We start from the raw sequence: 16,526 nt of genomic DNA on the forward strand, positions 1-16,526 counted from the left end.
GAAGAGTGTGGTGAAAAAAGGGGCAGTACAATAATAAAGCTCACTGGTGTCAGAGAGAATTTGCTCAAGTCAGCCTCCCATTCTTCTCTGTCCTGATGCTGTGTCTCATTTTCCTCCTCAGTGTCCCTCCACAAGATTCAAATACTTATCAGTAATCAGTCAGACACCAGAAACAGCAGATGGGAGCCACTCATGGCCCAGCAGTGAATGGCCTTAGCTGGGAGCAGTTTGAGGCCTGGGAACCATCACCTGCAGTGTGCTCTGCGGAAGGAAGACTGTGGGGTCTGGGGTCGAGTACTTGGCGCCTCAGCTCCAGCCTCTCCAGTTCAAAATAAGGGCAAAAATACTAATACTGCCCCCACTTAATTTAGATTTATTATTTAATAGGGGAAAAAATAGCTCAAAATAAGACCCTGCCCCATGTATAGCCTTAGGTGTGGTGGTGGCGGTTTAGTCGCAAAGTTGTGTCCGACTCTTGCGACCCCGTGGGGTGTAGTCTGCCAGGCTCCTCTATCCATGGGGATTCTCCAGGCAAGAATACTGGAGTGGCTTGCCATTTCCTTCTCCAGGGGATCCTGCCGACCCAGGAATTGAACTTGTGTCTCCTGCACTACCGGCAGATTCTTTACCAACAGAGCTATGAGGGAAGCCCAGCCTTAGGTGTAAGAGGTCTTATGATAAGTGCACAATAAGTGTTTGCTTAGGAAATAAGTATATGTTGTGACTCAAGGAAGACAGTAAGGAAGGCTGAGGACACAGGCAGGAGAAGTTAAATTTGTTGTTCTGGTTAAATTATTTGTGGCTTTGAAGTCTGGGATTAAAGCACTTTCCTCCATACATGTTGTGTTTGCTTTTGCCTGGTGGCTTGAGTACTACCAGTCAAGAAGTAAACTCAAAAAAAATAGTAATAAAAAAATAAAATAATCAAAAAAAGAAGTAAACTCACTTCAAAGGTTGAGGATTTTTTGCTTTTGTTTTTGTTTTGCTGTTTGTTTGTTTTGATAACCCAAGTGATGTGAAATTTCACCCCAAATATGTATAGAAATTGGCTTCTGGTTACAACTTACCAGGGTCTATTTCTCTCTCTCTTTTTCTTTTCTTTGTGCCCTCCTCAGCACCAGAGTTCTCAGAGCTCTTTCAGTTTCCAGGAGGTGAGATGGGTTTATTTCTAGTTCACCTTTATTACCCTTTGGGAATCTCAATTTTATTGGTGGTAGTGGAGGTGTCTTCTTTTAGACATATCACCTTTTCAGGATCTGGGCTTTGATTTTAGACTATCTTTATTTTCTAATGTAAACAGTTTAAGCTATGAATTTCCCTCTAGGCACTGTTTAGTTGCCTCTCACAAAGCTATATATGCCTTATTTTCATTATTCTATAGTTCAAATATATTATAATTTTTATTATGATTTTTACGTGGTAGATTAATTTAGTAGTATGTTGCTTAGTTTCCACAAATTGGGGGCTTATGTGATCTTAGTTCCCTAACCAGGGTTGGAACCCAGGCCCTGGCAGTGAAAGCTTTGGAGTCCTAACCGCTGGACTACCAGAGAATTCCCAAGACAACATATACTATCTGATTTAAATTCCTCTAACTTTATTGACTTGTATAGTGGCCCAGAATATGTCTATCATTATGACTATAACCGTATGTACTTGAAAAGAATGTGGATGCAGATATTCAGTATAATTCAGTATAATGTTCTTTAAATACCAATTTGTTCAAGGTGATAGATAGGGTTTTTCAGTCTTTTGTGACTTTTTAGATGTTTTATCTAGTTATTATATCACTACTGAAAGACAGGTATTAAAATCTCCAACTGGGATTATAGAATTGCTTATTTTTCCCTTTAATCCTTTCCATTTTTGCATCATGTATTTTGAAGGCTTGTCATTAAGCTCATACACATTTATGATTATGTTTTCTTGATGAAAAAACTGACCCTTTTATCAATACAGAATGGTACTCTTTATCTCTGGAATGTTCTCTGTCTTAAACTCTACTTTTTATTAATATAGACACTCCAGTCTGTTTATGCTTACTATTTGCATAAGTGTGAAGTGTTGGTCATTCAGTCGTCAGTCGTGTCCTACTCTTTGCGAACCTGTGGACTGTAGTCCATCAGGCTCCTCTGTCCATGGAATTCTCCAGGCAAGAATACTGGAGTGGGCAGCCATTCCCTTCTCCAGGGAATCTTTCCGACCCAAGGATGAACCCTGGTCTCTGCATTGCAGGCAGATTCTTTACCGTCTGAGCTACCAGCGATGCCCTTACTGCTTGCATAGTACCTGTTTTTCTATACATTTATTTGACCTATCTGTGTATTTGTGTTTCAGGTGTTTTTCTTCTAGCTAATATATGCTCAGTTCTGGCATTTTTTTTTTAATCCATTCTAATAGTCTTTGCCTTTTAATTGGAGTATTTAAACAGTTAACATTTAACATTAACCTTTTTCTTCTTCCATTACTATACCGGCTGCTGCTGCTGTTGCTAAGTCGCTTCAGTCGTGTCCAACTCTGTGCGACCCCATAGCCCTGGGATTCTCCAGGCAAGAACACTGGAGTGGGTTGCCATTTCCTTCTCCAGTGCATGAAAGCAAAAAGTGAAAGTGAAGTCGCTCAATCATGTCCAACTCTTCTCGACCCCATGGACTGCAGCCTACCAGCCTCCTCCGTCCATGGGATTTTCCAGGCAAGAGTACTGGAATAGGGTGACATTGCCTTCTCCGACTATACTGGCTAGGACCTCCCAATAGTGAATATAAACTGAAATAGTTGGCATCCTAGTTTTATTTCTAATCTGGGGGGAAGGACAGAGGTGGAAAAAACTTTTGATAATTTGTCATTTCATATATTTCTTGTTATTACTGTTTTCTTTTACATTTAAAAATTTCACTGAAACATGTAAATTATCATATGTGAAACAAATCTCCAGTCCAGGTTGGATGCATGATACAGGGTGCTCAGGGCTGGTGCACTGGGATGACCCAGAGGGATGGGATGGGGAGGGAGGTAGGAGGGGGGTTCAGGATGGGGAACACATGTACACCCGTGGCGGATTCATGTCAATGTATGGCAAAACCAATACAATATTGTAAAGTAAAATAAATAAATATTTAAAAAATAAATAAATAAAATAAATAAAAATGAAAAAAAAACTTGTAACCAGGAGGCTTGGAAATACATATATATATATATATATATATATATAATTACATTTTGCATGTATTAATAGGACAAGAATAGTTTCCAGGAAAATATCACACAATATCTGTCAATTTTGCTTCTGTCTTTCTTTCACATTTTATATAAGCTACATAAGGAAGACATTATTTAAAGTAGGCATTGGTTCAATTCCTGGGTCAGGAAGATCTCCTGGAAAAGGACATGCCAACCCACTCCAGTATTCTTACCTGGAGAATCCCACGGACAGAGGAGCCTAGTGGGCTCCATGGGATCCATGGGATCACAAAGAGTCGGACACAACTGAAGTGACTTAGCGCACACACACATTAATATTTTACCAGTCTTCTTAATGCCTTACCTGTTTATATGTTTACCAGTAGATGGCACTCTCACATTTATGTCCCCATGGCTTTGCCTTTATGAAAGCATAACTATTTCTTTGACATTACATTTTAAAAAATGTAAATTTAATCTGGTTCTTATAAATGATTTTAAGTGATTCATACTAACAATGACAATTAAATCCTGTCATTTAAAATGTAGGCATTTATTAACATAATGAGCATTTATTGAACAGCTTTTTTAGTACTATTGCCTTGAAAGTCCCATGGATGAAAAAGAGTGTGGTAGGCTACAGTCCATGGGGTTGCAAAGAGTCAGACACGACTGAGCGACTTCACTTTCACATTCTTTTTTATGGCAGACACTAGCCTGGATCCTAGGAAGATATCAACTAAAAAAAAATTTATTTCCTTTAAAAATTTCCAGAAAGTTAAAATATTTTTTTAAATTAATTATATTCTAAATGTTATACAAGGTAAGAAAAAGTATTGAGGCTGAGGAAGAAAAACAAAGAAGCAAAAACTCCTGGCAGAACCTGGATACTTCTGCAGAGGTGATAACCCCTGAACTATGTTCTGAAGAAGAAGTGAAAGTTCACCAAGAGAAGGGAGTTCAGGATTACAGAACGACTCTTGTAGAAACATCGGGGTCATTAAAAATATTCCTTATTATGTAGATACAGTGAAGTTCCAGGACTTAGAGCATGGGCTTCATGAGGAGGGTTGGTTTCAAAGAAATCCCGGCATCTAGCAGAACTCACATCTGCTTCCTCCCCTCTCCTGTGCACATTTCCCTTATGCAGTGATTATATGGCTGGAAAAATTCAATACCACCATTGATCCAGAGTGCTGGGGGAAGGTGAAGAATGAACCTCTTTGTTTGTTTTTTCCGAGCTAGGCTCTTCCTCTTTTTCATCCAATCCCCTACCCTTGAAGGGGCCCAGACAGCCTAAGTCCAGATCCCAAGGACCTCTTAACTGCAGACAGAACCTGATTCCTTCCAGAGATGAACTAAAACCCTTTTCTAACTCTTAGCCACAGTCAAAATCAATCTCAGCTTCCCTTCCTGTTAGCCTCCACCCCTAGGAAAAATCCTCTACATTCTAACACCTTTCAGCGTCACGGAGGTGCCTAAAACAGTATGAGAGATAAAGGACAGAGATAAAGAGTGGTCTCCATAAGGACATGGGACCAGAGACAGGCTCACTGCTGGACGTCTGGAGTTGATATTAGACTCTATGGCTCATAGGTATTAGTTAGTTACTGCTGCAAAATGAATTGCTAGCAACTTAGTGGCTTGAAACAATGCATATTTATTCTTATCCAGTGTCTGTAGGTGAGTTCAGGCATGGCTTAGCTGGGTTCTCTGCTTCAGGGTCTCACTTGGCTACAGTTCAGGTGTTGGATGAACCTAAATTCTCATCAGAAGTATAATGGGGGAGATATCTACTTCCAAGCTCCCTTGAGTTGTTGGCAAATATCCAGTTTCTTGTAGATGAAGAATTGAAGGTTTAAATTTCTTTGTGGAGGCTGCCTCAGCTCCGATAGTCTCCTAGTTTCTGCCTTTGTAGGGGTTTCCTAATATAACCACCTGCTTCCTCTAAGCCAACAAAAAAGAAAGAGAGCAAACATGTTACAAGATGGAGGATAATATAACATATAACATAATACACTCATGGAAATGACATCCCATCACCTGTGCCATATTCTATTGGTTGGAAGCAAATCCCAGGTCACTCACACTCACACTCAAGAGCACGAACACAGGCATAAACACTAGGAGACAGGGATCACCGAGGTCATCTTAGAATCTAACACATGATGAAACAAGCAGCAGATCAATCTTTGACTGATGACATTCAGGGCTATGGGCCTTAGAAAGATAAGAGTCCTGAGGGGGCAGGGGGACAATCACAGACTAAGGCTGATGACTGGGACCTCAGTCAAGCTGCCCATAGGATCAGAGACCAGATTTGAGATAATCAGAATACTGTCACAGGGCAGGAAACTTTGAATGCTAGGGCAAGACCTGGAGTGGTTCTGGAACATGAACCTTAAAATGCAGATGAAGGCAACACAAAAAATTCTAGACAGCTTAAGCTTAGCCCTGAGGGAGACACAGGAGGGAAGAGAGAGACTGAGAAGGAGACATAAATAAAAACACTGTCTTTTGGTTTGCACACCAAAATTTCAAAATTTAAGATTATAGACCTAAAAGAGAGAAGTCAGACTCAACAAATGGAACATGAATTTACTTTAAGAGAAAATAATTTCAAAGTCAGACAACGATAACTATGTTTGGACTGCTTAAGGAAATAAATCAAATATTAACGTTTAATTAAAATCACCAAGGAATTATGAAACTGAAATAAATAGAAATTAAATAAGAAAGGTTGACTATTTTTAAAATTTAGAAATCCTAGGGAAACTATGGGCATTGAAAAAAGAAACTTTATTGCTAAATAAATTTTTGAGTATTATTCTTGCAACGAATTATAGATGAAATACAGTGGAAGAGTATAAGAGCCTTTCTGTCTACATAACGGAGCCTGGTGGGCAACAATCCATGAGCTCACAAAGTACTGGACGTGACTGACAAAGTAGCAATGGGCCAGCATGGGAACTGGTATCATCTGGAAGCTTGATATAAATGCTAAACCTCAGGCCCACCCCAGACTCACTGAGGTATTTAACAGTTTAATAAGTTCCCTGTGTAATTCATATGCATGTTAGACTTAAGAAGTGCTATTTTAGGACAGTGGAAGAAAATTTTGAGAGAGTTGTTCAGAACAGAGAACAGAAAGACAAAGAAAACCATACATATTGAACACATGTATGTGTGTACACGTACATACACACAGACAAATGTGTGCATGTGTATATTCACACACATATACACACATACACACAATTCTATATGCATAGACTATAACTGTTGCTCTTTTTTTGTAGTCACCTTTTTGTTTAGTGTTACAGGTTTCTTTTAGCATCTCACTAGTTACCCAAACCAGATAACCAAAGTTAACAGTCTGGTCTGGCTCATAGACTCTCATACAAAAATACTCAAGAGAGTTCTCTTGAGTAAATAAATTAGAAATTGGATAAATAAAAAATTTAGAAAAAGTGAGTCTCTTTCAATGTGTTCTACATTTGCTTTACTCATTTAAAATTGCATGACATTGTTCGAAAGCTTCCAGGTCAAATGATATAGATGCAACTCATTCTTTTAAGCTGTTGCTTAATTTTCTATGATAAGGCTGCATCGCAGTGTGTTCTGTTAGTCCCACTGACATGCATTTAGGCTATTTCCAGTTTGTCCTTCCATCTTTTCTTCTTCTAGTTGGATTTTTACTGAAATCTGTCCATTAATTCACAGAGGATTAATATATTTATGATATTAAGTTCTCCCCCCCCTCCCCCCCGTCATATAGTATATAGTGCCATTTAGCCAGATCTTGTTTTATGTCTTTTAGTGTAATTTTACTGTTTCCTTCCTTTGAATCATACTGTCCTTGTTCAAATAATTCCTTAAAAATTTAGAGTTTTGTTAGTAGGGAATATTAAGTCTCTTAATTTCTCTTCTTGGCTAGTTATTTCTACTGTTGAGAAGAGCAATTGATTTTTTTTTTTTAATGTTTGTCATGTTTCCAGTCAGTTGACCAAATTTCCTTCATGCCTGTGTACTTTAATCCCCAGTAATGTTGAACAACTCTAATTTGCCACACCACGTCTCTTTGACGTGTTCTTTCTGGAAATTCCTTCCTCTGTATTATTACTGGCTCTTTCACACTACTCATGAAGACGGACCACAGACTGCCTCCTCCAGGAGGCCTTCCTCTGACACCCTTGTGTTGACAGGGGTCCTTATTTGTTGTCTCCTAGTGCTTTGTGCACACTTTTTTTTTTTTTTTTAATAATTTTATTTATTTATTTTTATTTTGGGCTGTGCTGGGTCTTCGGTGCCACTTGGGTTTTTCTCTGGTTGTAGAGAGTGGGGGCCACTCTCTAGTTGTAGTGCGCAGGCTTACTGTGGTGGCTTCCGTTGTTGTGGAGCATGGGCTCTAGAGCAAGACGGCTCCAGTAGTTTCAGCATGTGGGCCTCAGTGATTGTGGTTTCCCAGCCCTAGAGCACAGGCTCAGTAGTTGTGGTGTTCAGGCTTATTTGTTCCACGGCCTGTGGGATCTTCTCTGGTCAGGGATCAAACCTGTGTCTCCTGCATTCCCTGAGTCACCAGGGAAGCCCCTTGTGCACGCATGATTAGTTTTTATTACTTTTCATCCTGGTTGTCTGTCTTTGTGTGTAGTCTGATTTGGGACGCCAAACTCTGTGGAGTCATGGGTCAGGTCTTAAACAAATTGATATTCTTGGAAGCTAGCATACTGTCTGGAACATATAAATTCTCAAAAAACAGTGTGGAATTGAACTTCTCTGACTACAAACAGTTGGTAATGCCAGGCCAAAGAGACTTAACTTTTTAAGATTCTGATCTTTTCTGCTACACTACTCTTGATATTTATAAATAAGTTGTAGATACTTATTAAGTGTGGTGCTCACTGAGCTGATTTACACTTTGTTATGTAAAAATCAAGATGTGGGCTAAGGAGTTTGAACCAGTTGCAGAAGCCTTGATTTTTGATGGCAAATGTGACTCAAGAATTCATCTGTTCAGTGAATTAATGTTTATTAAACATATACTATAGGCCAGATACTGTGGCAAGAGCTGTGGATATACAAGTTCTCAAAAGACACAAGATTCCTTCAGGGAGCTTGCAAAATCCGATTATAGGATTAAATTTAAACAAAATATGTTTTTTTGAAAATATACTGAAAAATATATTTTGAAAATGTATTGAAAAATATATTTTGAATCTTACTGTGGCATTGGACACTGTTGAACACTTTTTCCTTACCATATTTAGTCCTTTTTTGGCGGATCCAGTCTCAAATACTTTTTCCACAAGGGCTGCTACCAGGTCATGCTTTTCAATTGCAGGAAAGAAGGTACTGTTGTTTTCATTCTTCATGCTACTTACCCACTTTTGAAAAGTAGACTGTGGTAGGCTGAGTAATGGCATCTAAAGATTTTCACATCCTAATCTCTGGAAACTGAATATGTTAACTTGTGTGGTAAAGGGGACTCTGCATATGTGATTAAGGATTTTGAGACCTGAAGATTATCCCGTATTTTTCAAATGAGCCGAATATAATTATCAATACAAGTTTCCTTATAAAGAGGGAGGTAGGAGGTCAGAGGTAAAAAGATTTGAAAATGTTATGCTGCTGCCTTTAAAGATGGAGGAAGCAGCCATGAGCCAAGGAAGCCAGGTGACACGAAAAGCCAGAAAAGTTTGGTGGGATGCATGAGACAAGTGCTCCGGCCTGGTGCACTGGGAAGACCCAGAGGAATCGGGTGGAGAGGGAGGTGGGAGGGGGCATCGGGATTGGGAATACATGTAAATCCATGGCTGATTCATATCAATGTATGACAAAACCCACTGGAAAAAAAAAATAAATTAAAAAAATTAAAAAAAAAAAAAACTCCATGCTTCCAATGTAAGGGGCACAGGTTTGGCCTCTGGTTGGGGAAATAAGATCTCACATGCCTTGTGGCCAATAAATAAATAAATAAATAAAAACCCAAGTACGAGTACCAGGAGTCAAGCAGAGACTGGATTAGAAAGAGCACAGACAAGAATTAGGAAGGATGGATGCAGGGTAACTTTGTAGGGAGATGTCAGAGTAGCCAAAGTTCACATTTATTAAGCTGTGGACACCAAATAAGGAAAGTCTAGCTGATTTGTGTGCATGTGTGCTCAGTTGTGTCTGACTCTTTGCAACTCTATGGACTGTAGCCTGCCAGTCTCCTCTGTTTAGAGTTCTCCAGGCAATAGTACTGGAGTGGGTTGCCATTTCCTTCTCCAGGGGATCTACCCAACCGAGGGATCGAACCTGTGTCTCCTGAATTGGCAGTTGGATTATTTTCCACCGAGCCACCTAGGAAGCCCCTAGGTGATTTAACAGAACCCTTTAATGGGAGAATATCTCATTTATTGAGGACCTACTGTGTGTATGCCTGCATGCTAAGTTGCTTCATTCATGTCCACTCTGTGAGATTCTATAGACTGTAGCCCTCCAGGCTTATCCATCCATGGGGATTCTCCAGGAAAACATACTGGAGTGAGTTGCCATGTAAGGACCCACTACTGGTTAGCATAGGTATTTAATTTTATTTGTCCAGTAACCCCATGAATTGAACATTATAACCCTTCCTTTACTGAGATTGTTGTTGTTTAGTCGCTATGTCATGTCTGACTCTTGGTGACCCCTTGGGTTGTAGCCTGCCAGGCTCCTTTGTCCATGGGATTTCCCAGGCAAGACTACTGGAGTGGGTTGCCATTTCCTTCTCCAGGGGATCTTCCCAACCCAGGGATCGAACCCAAGTCTCATGCATTGGCAAGCGGATTCTTTGCCACTGAATCACCAGGGAAGCTTTTACTAAAGCAGAAACCAATACAGAAAAGTTAAATGACTTATCCAAGGCCACAGAAAACACTAGGATGTGAAGAAGGGGTTAACCTTATCTCTCCAGTTCCAGGAGCCCTGCCCTTTCTTCCATGCCATGCTGCCTTCTTTTCAGGAAAAAAGGCTTGTTGACTTTGTCGGCTGTCTGAAGAGTTCAAAGCAGAAAAACATGGTGTCATCTTTTGAGATATTCATTTTATCAGTGAGAACTTGAAAATGAAGTTAAAAATTAAGCAGCAAAGCCAACCTCAGGCTCTCTGCTCTGAGAATGTAGGGCTAAACCTGATTCAGTCTGCCTGCCATGTGACACATTATTTATCCTTGTGAAATTGTGGAATTATCTGAAAAGAAAGAAAGGATGAAAATGTCTTCTTTCTTAAAGGTAGCCTTATAGTCTAGGGCTTACAATACTGGTTTAATGGTGAAGGTAAGTGCATTTCTTCTTTTTGGGTTGGAAGATAATTACTAATCAGAGATCTGTTAAAGGGAGGGAACAGTTTGAGGGGAAGTCAGAGGAAAAACATTGTCAGCAGCATAAGAATCTCCCTCTGGGAATGGTTCCTGGTTTCAAAGTGAAGAAGAGACTGTCTTAAAAAATGCAGTTGATTCAATCAAGACCCTAGAGAGAGCAAGACTTGAGAGGCCACCAGTGCCAATGGACTCTGTGGACAATGGTCACTTCTCCAAGGATTCCGTGAGTATTTACTGCGACACCTTGATAAGTCGGACAGACTTTGGCTGCAGAATAAAATAGTGGATCAGAACTAACAAGGTTTGGGGTTGGGGACTGTGACTCATGGAGGACAATGGCAACCCACTCCAGTACTCTTGCCTGGAAAATCCCATGGACGTAGGAGCCTGGTAGGCTGCAGTCCATGGGGTCACTAGGAGTCGGAACGACTGAGCAACTACACTTTCACTTTTCACTTTCATGCACTGGAGAAGGAAATGGCAACCCACTCCAGTATTCTTGCCTGGAGAATCCCAGGGACAGGGGAGCCTGGTGGGCTGCCGTCTATGGGGTCACACGGAGTTGGACATGACTGAAGCGACTTAGCAGCAGCAGCAACTGTGACTCATTAGCCTTTTCAGATTTCTGTATATAGTTGAAATTGTCTCTCAGAAACAGGAGAATATGAACAAAGTCGTGAATAAGGTTGAGGCAAGAAAACTTGTATACTTGTGGAGATCACCTGGTTTGTGGCCCTCATTGTGCAACTGAGGAAAGGTGTCCAGAGAGATTGTGGTTGGTAGCTATCAGTGCTGTGATGGGAAGCCGGGGACAAAGACCCACAGAAGGTGCCCTTTCCCCACCTGCCCAGGGAACATCCCAATTCCGTAGCATAGATGGACTCATACAGGCTTGGAAGACATAGCCTGTGGTCATTGCTTGGAGGAAAGGTGCTCAGGCACTCCTGTGTCATCTTTTACAAGTGGAGCTGAGTTCCCTGTGGGCAGGGCCCCAGTTGCACCTTAATTTTGATATAACCCTGCCTTCTAAGATTACCAACTACTACTGCTTGGTACACTTTTTTCCCTCATGATTACACGCATATGAATTAACAGCATGATGTAAAGGATCTACTGAAATAGATAATTTTATTCCCAAACTGCCAATCTTTCAGAAAGGTAAACAAGTGATAAAAAGAGGTCTCAGTTTTACTAACATAGAAGAAATTGCTTCTTTGCATGTTCTCTGATGTTCGTAGCAAGGTACATCCCTTCCTCCTCCATCTTCTAGATTCTAGTCCAGAAGAACCCAGTACTAAAAGGAAGCATTTAAAGCCAATTTAGCAATCAATCAAAAGCATTGTTATAGAAAGATATTTCATTTACTATAAACCTGTATTTATTAATCTGAGAGGGTACAAGTGCCAATTTTGTGACTGCTATTATTCCTGTTGTTAATGTCAATAACATTTTGCAGTGTATAATATTTTACATTGAGAAGGCATGTCTCATTCTTTTGTTTTCATTCTCAACAGTTCAATGAAGTAACATTATCCCCATTTTTCCTATGAAACAGTGAAAGTTCTGGGATCTTATAAAATCTGCTCTGGTTTACTCAAGACTGAATGACAGAGAAAAACTTGGTCCTTGGATACCCTTTGAACTGCAGGTTCCTGCTCTTTCAACCACATATAACATTTACTCTGAGTAAACTAGGGGACTCAGCTAATAGAGATGATGCAAGACAGGCTCAATATTAAGGGGAATCTAACAGCAATAGAAACAAAATAGAAACAAAATGATAATAAAATAGTGAGTTCTAGACTACCAATAAGAGAAGAAAAAATCTTATCTTTTGCTGATGCCTAAATCATCTATATTATCAATTTTATACCAGATACAACTCTGTTTTGTGTTATGAAGTTATTTTTAAAGTACAGAATTTTCCTTTAACTTAATTTTAATTCAATTTTTCTATGTCTATTTGCAACTTTAACAGTAGGAGTCACTATTTCTTAGAAATGTCACTCGTGAGTAGGAAGACACTTGACAATGTTTATGATTAGGCTAAAAATCATTCCACTGTCTTTAAGTGATATCAGTTATGCTAATTCACAGATCCCATACTTTTATTTGCTTCTGTGATTATTTTAGAAAAATAGGTTCCATTACTATGTCACAGAAGGATCCTCATTTAGAATGGTTTGGGATGTCTGCCTGATTTCTGTATTTGTCTCATACCAGGAAGCAGAGAAATTAACAACAGAAGTTAACTCTTGAGGCAAAATTTAAAATAGCATTTGAAACCATGAAAGCTAAGGTAGGGATGGCAGCAGATGGAAGGGAAGGACAACTAAAGTCATAGGTTTGTGTTATAATTTCACTAACCAAAAAAGCCAGAAAGAGGAGTCTTCTTTATTTCTTTAAATATTCGAAGCTCAACCTGAAAGTATTTCCATCAGCAAATTTCCTTCTGGAATAAATGATTAAAACTTAATTTAAAATCATAGACAAGCAAGAAGAGTATACTGTAGAGCACAGGGAATTATAGCCATTATCTTGTAATAACCTAGAATGGAGGATAATCTGCCAAAGTACTCAATCCCTATGCTATACACCTGAAACTATTATAGTATTGTAAATCAACTATATTTCAATATAAAAAACAACTTAAAATTATATACATTTCTGCCTAGAATGCCTTACAATGAAACTACCCTATTGCATTTTAAACTTGTGCTTAAAATGTGAACATAAAGAGGAAGTCGTATTAACAGGTAGAAAAAAGCATCAGTCTGGGCATCAGGAGACCTGGTACTGACTCAGTAAACTCTGTGACTCGAAGCAATTTTTCAAACTTTCTATACATCAGTCTTCTTATTAAAAATAAATAAAACAAATATTTGGGTTAGAGACTCTGAATCTCTTTCAGCTCTAGAGTTCTATGTTTTTAAGACTGGTTGGAGTGGTTGATGAGAAAACTTTGAGTATAAGTACTTGTAGCTGCACATACAGTTAAAAAGTTGCCTTCAGCCAAGTCTTGGACTCTTACATAACAAGATAGATCAAATAGAAAATAGTCCAAACTCCAGGTCAATCAGGTGGCCACTCCAGTTTCTTCAGCTGGGATCTGAGTGTTGAGTCCTGAACTGAATTCCTGATGCCAGCCAGATGTTAGTAGAACTAGAAGACTTCCAAAACAGAGCAAAAGCCAACATATTTCCTGGTACCAATGTTCTCTTGTTAGCAACTGGCCATCTATTCTGTCTCTTATAATAGAAAAAGAAAATTTTAAAACTTAAATGGAGTGATCTCGTTCTCAGAATTTTAGAGTCATTTAGCAAGCAGAAAACTATCTTGACTATGCTGTATGAAGCCTCATCATTGTTCTTTCAAAGACACCTTAGCTTTTTCTGAGTGTAAAATAAGTAACTACTAATTGCTTATAATCAAACCCCTTATGATTATACAGTGGAAAAGACAAATAGATTCAAGGAATTAAATCCTTGAATCCTTGAATCCTTGTCCTAAAAAACTATGGACAGAAGTTCGTGACATTGTACAGGAGGCAATGATCAAGACCATCTCCAAGAAAAAGAAATTCACAAAGGCAAAATGGTTGTCTCAGGAGGCCTTACAAATAGCTGTGAAAAGGAGAGAAGTGAAAGACAAAGGAAAAAAGGAAAGATATACCCATCTGAATGTAAAGTTCCAAAGAATAGCAAGGAGAGATAAGAAAACCTTCCTCATAATCAATTCAAAGAAATAGAGGAAAACAATAGAATGGAAAGGTTAGAGACTCTTCAAGGAAATTAGAATACCAAGGGAACATTTCATGCAAAGATGGGCACAATAAAGGACAGAAACAGTACAGGCCTAACAGAAGCAGAAGATATTAAGAAGAGGTGACAAGAATACACAGAAGAACTACACAAAAAAGATCTTCATGATCCAGATAATCATGATGGTGTGATCACTCACCTAGAGCCAGACATCCTGGAATGTGAAGTCAAATGGCCTTAGGAAGCATCACTATGAACAAAGCTAGTGGAAGTGATGGAATTCCAGTTGAGCTATTTCAAATCCTAAAAGATGATGCTGTGAAAGTGCTGCACTCAACATGCCAGTACAGTTTGGAAAACTCCGCAGTGGCCACAGGACTGGAAAAGGTCAGTTTTCATTCCAATCCCAAAGAAAGGTAATGCCAAAGATTCCTCAAACTACCACACAATTGTACTTATCTCAGATGCTAGTAAAGTAATGCTCAAAATTCTCCAAGCCAGGCTTCGACAATACATGAACCGTGAACTTCCAGATGTTCAAGCTGGTTTTGGAAAAGGCAGAGGAACCAGAGATCAAATTGCCAACATCCACTGGATCACTGAAAAAGCAAGAGAGTTCCGTTAAAGCATCTACTTCTGCTTTATTGACTACGCTGAAGTTCTTGACTGTGTGGATCACAATAAACCGGAACATTCTTAAAGAGATGGGAATACCAGAACACTTTACCTGTCTCCTGAGAAATCTGTATGCAGGTAAAGAAGCAACAGTTAGAACTAGATATGGAGCAACGGACTGGTTCCAAATTGGGAAAGGAGTACGTCAAGGCTGTATATTGTCACCCTGTTTATTTAACTTATATGCAGAGTATATCGTGCGAAATGCTGGGCTGGGTGAAGCACAAGCTGGAATCAAGATTGCCAGGAGAAATATCAGTAGCCTCAGATATGCAGATGACACCACCCTTATGGCAGAAAACAAAGAGGAATTAAAGAGCCTCTTGATGAAAGTGAAAGAGGAGAGTGGAAAAGCTGGCTTTAAAGTCAACATTCAAAAAACTAAGATCATGGCATCCAGTCCCATCACTTCATGGCAAATAGATGGGGAAACAGTGGAAACAGTGACAGACTTTACTTTTTGGGGCTCCAAAATCACTGCAGATGGTGACTGCAGCCATGAAATTAAAAGATGCTTGCTCCTTGGAAGAAAGGCTATGACAAACCTAGACAGCATATTAAAAAGCAGAGAGGTTACTTGGCCAACAAATGTCCGTCTAGTCAAAGCTATGGTTTTTCCAGTAGTCATGTATGGATATGAGAGTTGCACTATAAAGAAAGCTGAGTGCCGAAGAATTGCTGCTTTTGAACTGTGATGTTGGAGAATACTCTTGAGAGCCCCTTGGACTGCAAGGAGATCCAACCAATCCATTCTAAAGAAAATCAGTCCTGAATATTCATTGGAAGGACTGATGCTGAGGCCGAAACTCCAATCCTTTGGCCACCTGATGCAAGGAACTGACTCCTTGGAAAAGACCATGATGCTGGGAGAGATTGAAGGCAGGAGGAGAAGGGGACAACAGAGGATGAGATGGTTGGATGGTCTCACCAACTCAATGGACATGAGTTTGAGCAAGCTCCAGGAGGTGGTGATGGACAGGGAGGCCTGGCATGCTGCAATCCATGGGGTCGCAAAGAGTCAGACACAACTGAACTGAACTGAATTGTTTGAAAAAGCACTTGGTAAATATGGAAAATCATAACGTGACCATGGTGTGTTCTGTAACCCTGAAAAGGCCATTGCTGTCATTTGTGTAAATCTGTTTCTCTCTTTTTGGGTGTGCATGTATCAGCACAGGCATAGTGCCTGCTTTGTACACTAGAGTACAGGCATTTCCTTAATGTTATGCAATAGGTTTGAAAACAAATAAGTCCAGTACAAGAATCTATTATAGTTGATTCATAAACTCTTATGCTTAGGTTAATTTGTCTCCAATATTATGCTGTAATAACTAATACTACAAATTATGTTTTTGGACAAAACTCTTCATCTGTCTCTTTTATTGTCATTTTTCATCCTATGGGCATAGATAATATTCTTAAGGATGCAGATAAGTCTTATTAAATTTATGTGCAGAAAGAATGCAAAGCATTGAATGATGCAGTGTAAGTATGATACATGTGTTTGTGAGGTCATGGATGCTTCAGTTTAGGAAAAGCTGCAAAACTGATAATGTTCTTAGAATAAGG

Source organism: Dama dama, chromosome 7, assembly GCF_033118175.1.
Source record: "Dama dama isolate Ldn47 chromosome 7, ASM3311817v1, whole genome shotgun sequence".
NCBI classification, from domain to species: Eukaryota; Metazoa; Chordata; class Mammalia; order Artiodactyla; family Cervidae; genus Dama; species Dama dama.